Below are 7,171 nucleotides of genomic sequence, written 5' to 3' on the forward strand. Positions count from 1 at the left end.
GTCTGATTCAGAGGTGATCATTACAAGCATAAGTGCTGCTGAATTCAATTCAGCTGATACAGTAGTAAGTGTAACATTTGCCATGTTGTACCTGCTTTCATGACTCACGTGCAGGTCAAAGATGGTATGCCCTTTAACAATGTGGTGTGGGTCAGGATGTTCATCAAATGAGAGATACTCTTATTGCTTATATTTCAGGCTATTTCCGTCAAATCTGAAGTGCAGCTGTGATTTGTTTTTACTTTCAGCTATTTAAACCAATCTTGACCAGTACCAGTATTGGTGTTGAAGAAACTCCACACCATGATCCAGAAACTATGGTAATATGTGGCTCCTATATGTGTAGAGATATTAAAAACTAGAAACTACTATTTAGTTCCCTTAGTGTTTTTTATTAAAGTGGCAGAGATGTATGTGTTTGTAGCTTTGTCTTTTAAATATTCTGTAGCTAACTAAATTACATAAAGTAATATGTGACACTGACTTAGAGACCCAAAGTGATAATTGAAAGAGTAGTGCCTTTCTTTATAAATAGGACATCTGATACCCCTATCTTTTATATTCAAGCCCTTCTACTCACAAGTCCAATAACTTGTTTGTCATGCAGATCTTACTTTCCGAAGCAGAAGACTGCCCAGGAACATCAGGAAGTGCATTGGAAACTACATGTTATAGGTATGATGCTTTCCTCTCTAAATTTGGAGATTGATTGATTCATTTGGAGACAAGAACAATGTAAATGTTTCTTAATTTTTCAGAAAATACACAGAACTGTATGCACCCATTATAGTAGAGGATTCAGAGACCTCCGGAGACAGTGATGCTGTCACTCATGATATTTCAGAGGATCCAGAGTAAGAAATCAAGTCACCCTTACTACAACTGTTGTTTTTCTGGTTAAATGTGTCTTCCACCAAGTATCATCATCATCATCATTACATTCATCATCATCTATTTGTTGGTAGGATAGAACAGAGACCCATTTCAGAAGTGATTGCAAACCTGGCACTCCAGATTGATCGCCACGCAGTCAGCAGATTTCACATTTGCCGCTCTGACATCTGGGATGGTGCCGTCAGAGGATTCAAAAGAGGAACATTCTCTGAAAAGAAGGACCTCCTAGTAAAGTTTTCTGATGATGCAGGCATGTTTGAGGAAGGTATTGATACAGGTGGCCCAAAAGAGAATTCCTCTCACTCCTGATGAAAAGCCTGAACAAACGACCCATATTTGATGGACCTGCAGAGAGCCGCTACCTTGTCTACAACTCAACAGGTACTGTTTTGTGTGGAGTGTTTTAAAGGAACTACATCATTAACCATGCAATTCTTGTTTAACATAAAAACTGATTTAATATGATTACTATGTATTTTCATAAGCAGCAATCAGAGAGGATGAATATAGTTTGGCAGGAAAGATGATTGCTGTATCCATAGTACATGGAGGACCTGGTCCAAATTTCCTCTCAAAGGATCTGGTCAGCTACATCTCAGGGCAGTCCAGTTTCAACTCATCTATAGGAGACATTACAGATGAGGAAATAGGGAAAGTGTTACGAAAGGTATGAGGGTGTAAAATTCTAGCAAAGGTTGTTGGTTAGTGAAGGGTGCAGTTTTGTCAACTTATTAAAGGTTAAAGGTAGTTTTCTGATATGACTATTATATTGTTTATATATATCAAATGAGTTAAGTTCATCATATATTTTTTAGATACACAATGCATCCTCATTGGAGACCCCACGAGACCTAATGGTACAGAACAGCACTATGTTGCAGACAGCAGGGTGCTTCAAACATGTAAGGTCAGTTGAGGAAAGGAAGTCGATTGTAAAGGAGTACCTCAGGTGGTACATCATTGACAGAAACCACAGTGCAATTGAAAGGTATGTTTTTTGTTACTGTTTTAAAAATATATTGTTTGCGTTAAAACCTGGTGTTGCTGTCTTGCTGCTATGTAGTGCACATTCCAATTTTCTGGTAACCTGTTGTTGTATTTCAGATTCAAGGATGGGCTTTCCAGCTTGCAGGTGTTAACAGTGCTGCAGCAGCATCCTGAAGTCCTGACACCTGTTCTCTGCCTGTCAGATAAAAAGTTATCTGCTACGGACATTGAGAATATCTTCCGACCAGAGCTAAGTCTGCGTGGAAGCAACAAGAGGCTACAGGAGGAAAAAACACTATCTTTCTGGGCAGACTACCTTCTTGATTGTGAAGGTTGGTGAATTTTCTTTTAATTGTGTTATTTTATCCACAGAAATTATAATAAACAGTTCCAGAGTTGTTGTGGATGTTGTTTAATTGCTTTCTACTTTTAGAAAGTCAAAGTGAAGTAACCCTGGAGGAGGTCTTCATGTTTGCCACAGGTGTGCCATGCATACCTCCTGCTGGTATGGAACCTCAGCCACGCCTTCACTTCCTGGCCAGTTCAACGCTCCCTATGGCAAATACATGTGCCAATACTTTAATGTTGCCACTCCTGGAAAACTACAACACCTTTAAGGCAAAAATGAGCTTTGGGATTAAGAATTCCCCTGGCTTTGGATGCATTTAGACAGTTATCAACTGTCAGCCCCTTGAACCATTGTCATTGAATTACCTATGTGGTAAAAGTTGCAGATAAATTAAAAGCTTTTTGTTTGCATTAATAGTAGTGGCCAAATGTTTGTGCCAGTTTTTCAAATTGTTATGTTTGTTGTGTAGTTTGGTTAAATAACACATCACCACTTAAATGTCAGAAGTAGTGTCATTTATGAAACATGGCTGTTAGGGCTGGAAAATATATCAATATTATATTGACATACTTTAGATATACAAGACTAGATATTGTCTTAAATTTTGGGTGTTTATCGCGATATGACACAAGTTTAGTCTTTTCCTTGTTTTTAAAGGCTGCATTATTTGCATTTGCCCACATTACTGTTGATTATTTATCAAAACTGTCATGGTCTTATTTGTGAAAGCACCAATTGTCAACCCTAGAATATTGCTGAAAAATAGACATCGATGTATTAGGTCACAAACATTGTGATAATTGATTTTTTCTCTGTGTAACTAAGCTGTATTTCTTGCATGTTATGTACATTTAGCCGCTTTGATGATAAACATTGTTTCTATTAAAAATAAAATAAGTAAATAAATAGAAATTAGATTGTGGACTCTTGTTTACACTGTATTTAAAGCCATTTAAAAAGGGTTTGTTTATAGACTGTATATTGCCATTTGTATATTACCATTTGTACAAATAAAAAATAATTTTGTGAATCAACTAATGCCATTTATTCCCAGATACTTCATGAACGCATCATTTCCCAGATCCACTTTAGCCAATCTGACAGACTGCAGGCCAGATAGCATATGTTGGAGAGAAGCATGAAGAACGGATTGCAATATGTAAAACTTAATTTTAAAATTACAGAAGTAGAGGCAATTTAATTTAGTCTTTTTATTTTGAAAATCTGTACAGTGTTAAGGTTAGTAGCACGAGGTAAAACTTTTTAAAAGACATTCATGATTTGTGCAAATTCAATTTATTATGTATTGATATGTTTTCTACATTTGAAGATTTCAATATTAATGACTCAAAATACAAAAGTATGATTTTGGATTTGCCTGTCTGGACAAGGGACTTAACGGCAAAGACTTAAGACTTACTTGCATTTTACAAAACTGACTTGGTCCCACCTTTGGAAATAAGCTACAGTTGTGCTTACACATTTATGAAACCATGCTGAAGTTGAATATATATATATGAATAAATACGAAAAAAAAATCTTGTAAATTTTTTTTATTTCTTAATTTAAAAAACAAAATGGGAAAAATCCAACCTTTAAGGACACCAATTTTCTTTCTGCATGAATAATGTATTACAAATAAATGAAAGTTCTTCCTTAAAATACAGTAGTATACACACCCTGTACTTTACCCCAGTGTACTTATGACCCCTGCATTTTAAGGAAGAACATTTCTTTACAATACATATCCATTCACAAAGAAAATTGGTGTCCTTAAAGGTTGGATTTTTCCCAATTTTTTTTAATTAAGATAAATTTCAAAAGATTATTTTTTATTCCTCTTTTAGTCAACTTTAGCATGGGTTCATAAACGTTTCGCAACTGTACATTAAAGATCAGCCATGTTCTTCAGGGTGATGTAGTTCTCTACAGCAGATTCCCATTGTAGAGGAGATGTCAAACCACTTTGTCTCTGCAGTTCTTCAAAGCGAGTTTGCTGTTCATCCTCTCCACCAGGAGTTGCTGGCGCTGGCATGAGGCTGTCAAACTGGCTCAGGGTTTGTGTAGATGCTGGGAATCCACAATTCCTTCCGTTAAATCTAGGAGCATGTACAAAAAAAAAATCCAGAATCACTCACTAACAGTTTTCTTTCAAATTTATTTGAGTTATGTTCATTATTTTAGTCACGTACTTCTCATAGGACAATGATGCAGAGACACAAAAAGATACTAAGTCAACATGATCATGAGTTAAAATAAGTCACAACTACATATTTGACCAAAATGCTTGAAGCATGTGTGTATTTTTGTGACAGCTAGATGTTTGATGTGCAATGTTATTGTACTATCTATCCATGAATCCACCATGAACTATAGTTCAAATAAAGTGTTACCTGATTAGGTTTATTTTTTAACATGGTGATGCAATACTCACCTGTGAGGCACATTGTACATAGCCTCTGGTTTACCAGATGGGCATTGGGATTGGCGAACTGGACGAATAGTGTGAGTGTTCCACAATTGCTTGTATTCATCCAGTTCATTCTGCAGGACACCCAAGAAGCAGTATCGCACCAAACTTATGTGTTGATAGTTGCCATTGAAGAGATGCCTCTCCCTCAAGTCACTGAACAGATCCATCCAAAATTGACTCCTAGTTAAGAATACACACATTAACACACTATAATGTCGTAGATATTAGAAAAATGTAGAAAGAAAATAGTCTCAAGCTGACACTAAGGAAATACAACAGCCAACATGAGGCACCCACCAAGCAGGAGTGAGTATTGCCTAGATCAGTAAAACATACAGTAAATACACAAATGTAGTAGAGCATAAATCAATGAAGAATTTAATGTATGAGACAAAAACCTTTGTTTCGAAAGTAGGACCACCAGCTTTCAATGCGCTGGTTGGATGTTGAAGTGCCGTACATGTGGCTTTTGGCTCCTGCAAACTCATCTGCATGCTCTGATCTCAGGGAACAGTGAAGTGATGCCATCAGTCCATTTTCTGTGCCGCAGTCTGTGCGGAGACGCATTGGAATAATTCCAAACTCAGCTACACACTGCATGTAATTTTGAGCAATTATGCCAGGGTCATTGTTAGACTTTCCACATTTCAGCCACATGATTTTTCTAGAAAATCCATCGATACAGCCACTAATTGCAATCCCAAAAGGTTTCATTTTATCATAGCCATCAACATGCCAGACGTCATTGGGTCCCATTGAGTGGTATGCTCTCCGGACGAATCTGCGTCTAGAGCGATTTTCTTTTCGGACGGATCCAGTTCTCCCATTAGGCGCATCACATCATCTCTTCTGACTATAAGAGAGTACTTCTGTCTCAGAGTCTGACACATTGCTCGGTATCATAAGAGCTGGCCTGATCCCTTAAGTTCCTCAGATATAGCTGCCTGCACAGTTGCAAACGGAGTGTAGTTTGTCCTCCGGGTCAGGCGTGCATCCTGTAGTCTTCTTTTTAAAGTGCTAAGACTCAATGAAATGTTGTGCTTGGTTGCCAGTAAGTCCATTATTACTTCATAACTATGGCCTTCTGTGAAATACTTCTGAATAAGTTCATCTGCCATTGTAGCTTCAGGACCTGATGGGTAGGAATGAGGACATTATATTTAAGATTATTAGATGCACTGCATTAATGTACCGTGTTTTAACTTTTACTTAGCATTGAAGAAACAGTACAGAGTAAAAGATACTCAAAGTCAATTACATTAATTACAATTTGAATTACATTTAATTACAAAAGTGGTTAACTTCATGTTCATTTGTCAAATAACAAAGCAATCCAGTATCTAATTACACTACATGTCAGAACTAAACATAGCATACCTTCATCTTGAAGACTCCATAAAAACTGAACGTTTCTGCCACATTTCCCACAATATGACAGAACATGTTGAAGGTTCACTCCACAAAATGGACAAAACATAACCTGTTAAAAGACCAAGGAAAGCAAAGTTTTAGACTACAACCAAGGCACATGTTCTCAAACTTGTGGGATGGTAATCTAAATACTCTTCTACACAAAGTTGATCCCTTAATACATTTGTACTGGTGCATACACGGACTCATATAGTTAGTGATTCATTATCTCCTCCAGGAGTAAACACGAAGCAAGGTCATGGTGAAAATTCTGGGTTTATTTCATTCACACCAACCGTGTATGTATGACAGATTACGCTACTAATACTGTAATAGGCAGCATATTAAAAGGTAACACAATTAGCATTCACTTTAAACATCTGTTTACCGCAACCATTACCACATATGTTATGTATATGTGTTTAAACAGCTTCACTAAACGTGACAAACTATAGCTATCTAGACTTTAAACATAGCGTTAAAAGACGTTACGAAGTTATAGCTATCTAGCTAAATGTTAGCTAGCTAACGTTAGATAGCTGTAGCTTCGTAGCCTAAATGGCAGAGTACATACATGTGAAAATACAAATATATCGAACAACATTGCTTATTTGTGACAATCACATAGCAACAGTAATCATAATTAGCAAGGGAAGTAAGTTTCACTTACTTCTCAAACATACAAGAACTTCTCCTTCTGCTCATCCTCCGGCTCCGTTTATCAACAACACGTTCACTTCCGTTGTCACTTAGCTACTTCCGTTGTCACATAGCTAGCTACTTCCGTTGTCGCTTATGTATTTGTGTTGTGGCTTATGTATTTGTGTTGTGGCTTATGTATTTGTGTTGTGGCTTTTGCGTTTGTGTTGTCGCTTTTGCGTTTGTGTTGTGGCTTTTGTATTTGTGCTGTAGCTTATGTATTTGTGTTGTGGCTTTTGCGTTTGTGTTGTCGCTTTTGTATTTGTGTTGTCGCTTTTGTATTTGTGTTGTAGCTTTTGTATTTGTGTTGTAGCTTTTGTATTTGTTCTGACCCTTCTCGGCCACCGTATACATGCCTT

At 37.0% G+C, this 7,171-nt stretch overlaps 1 long non-coding RNA gene and 1 pseudogene across 1 annotated transcript; one reads left to right on the top strand and one right to left on the bottom strand.

The window, feature by feature from the left end:
* Window positions 1–300: 300 nt before the first annotated feature.
* LOC114556185 (G2/M phase-specific E3 ubiquitin-protein ligase-like) lies at window positions 301–3,034 on the top strand (annotated as a pseudogene).
* A 2,487-nt stretch (window positions 3,035–5,521) lies between these two features.
* Window positions 5,522–6,938, bottom strand: LOC114556186 (uncharacterized). Its single transcript, XR_003692648.1, has 3 exons — window positions 6,784–6,938; window positions 6,081–6,183; window positions 5,522–5,835 (listed from the first exon to the last, which is right to left on the bottom strand). It is a non-coding gene; the product is annotated as an uncharacterized LOC114556186 (long non-coding RNA).
* Between the last annotated feature and the right edge of the window lie 233 nt (window positions 6,939–7,171).

Source organism: Perca flavescens, chromosome 5 (assembly GCF_004354835.1).
Source record: "Perca flavescens isolate YP-PL-M2 chromosome 5, PFLA_1.0, whole genome shotgun sequence".
Classification (NCBI taxonomy): Eukaryota; Metazoa; Chordata; class Actinopteri; order Perciformes; family Percidae; genus Perca; species Perca flavescens.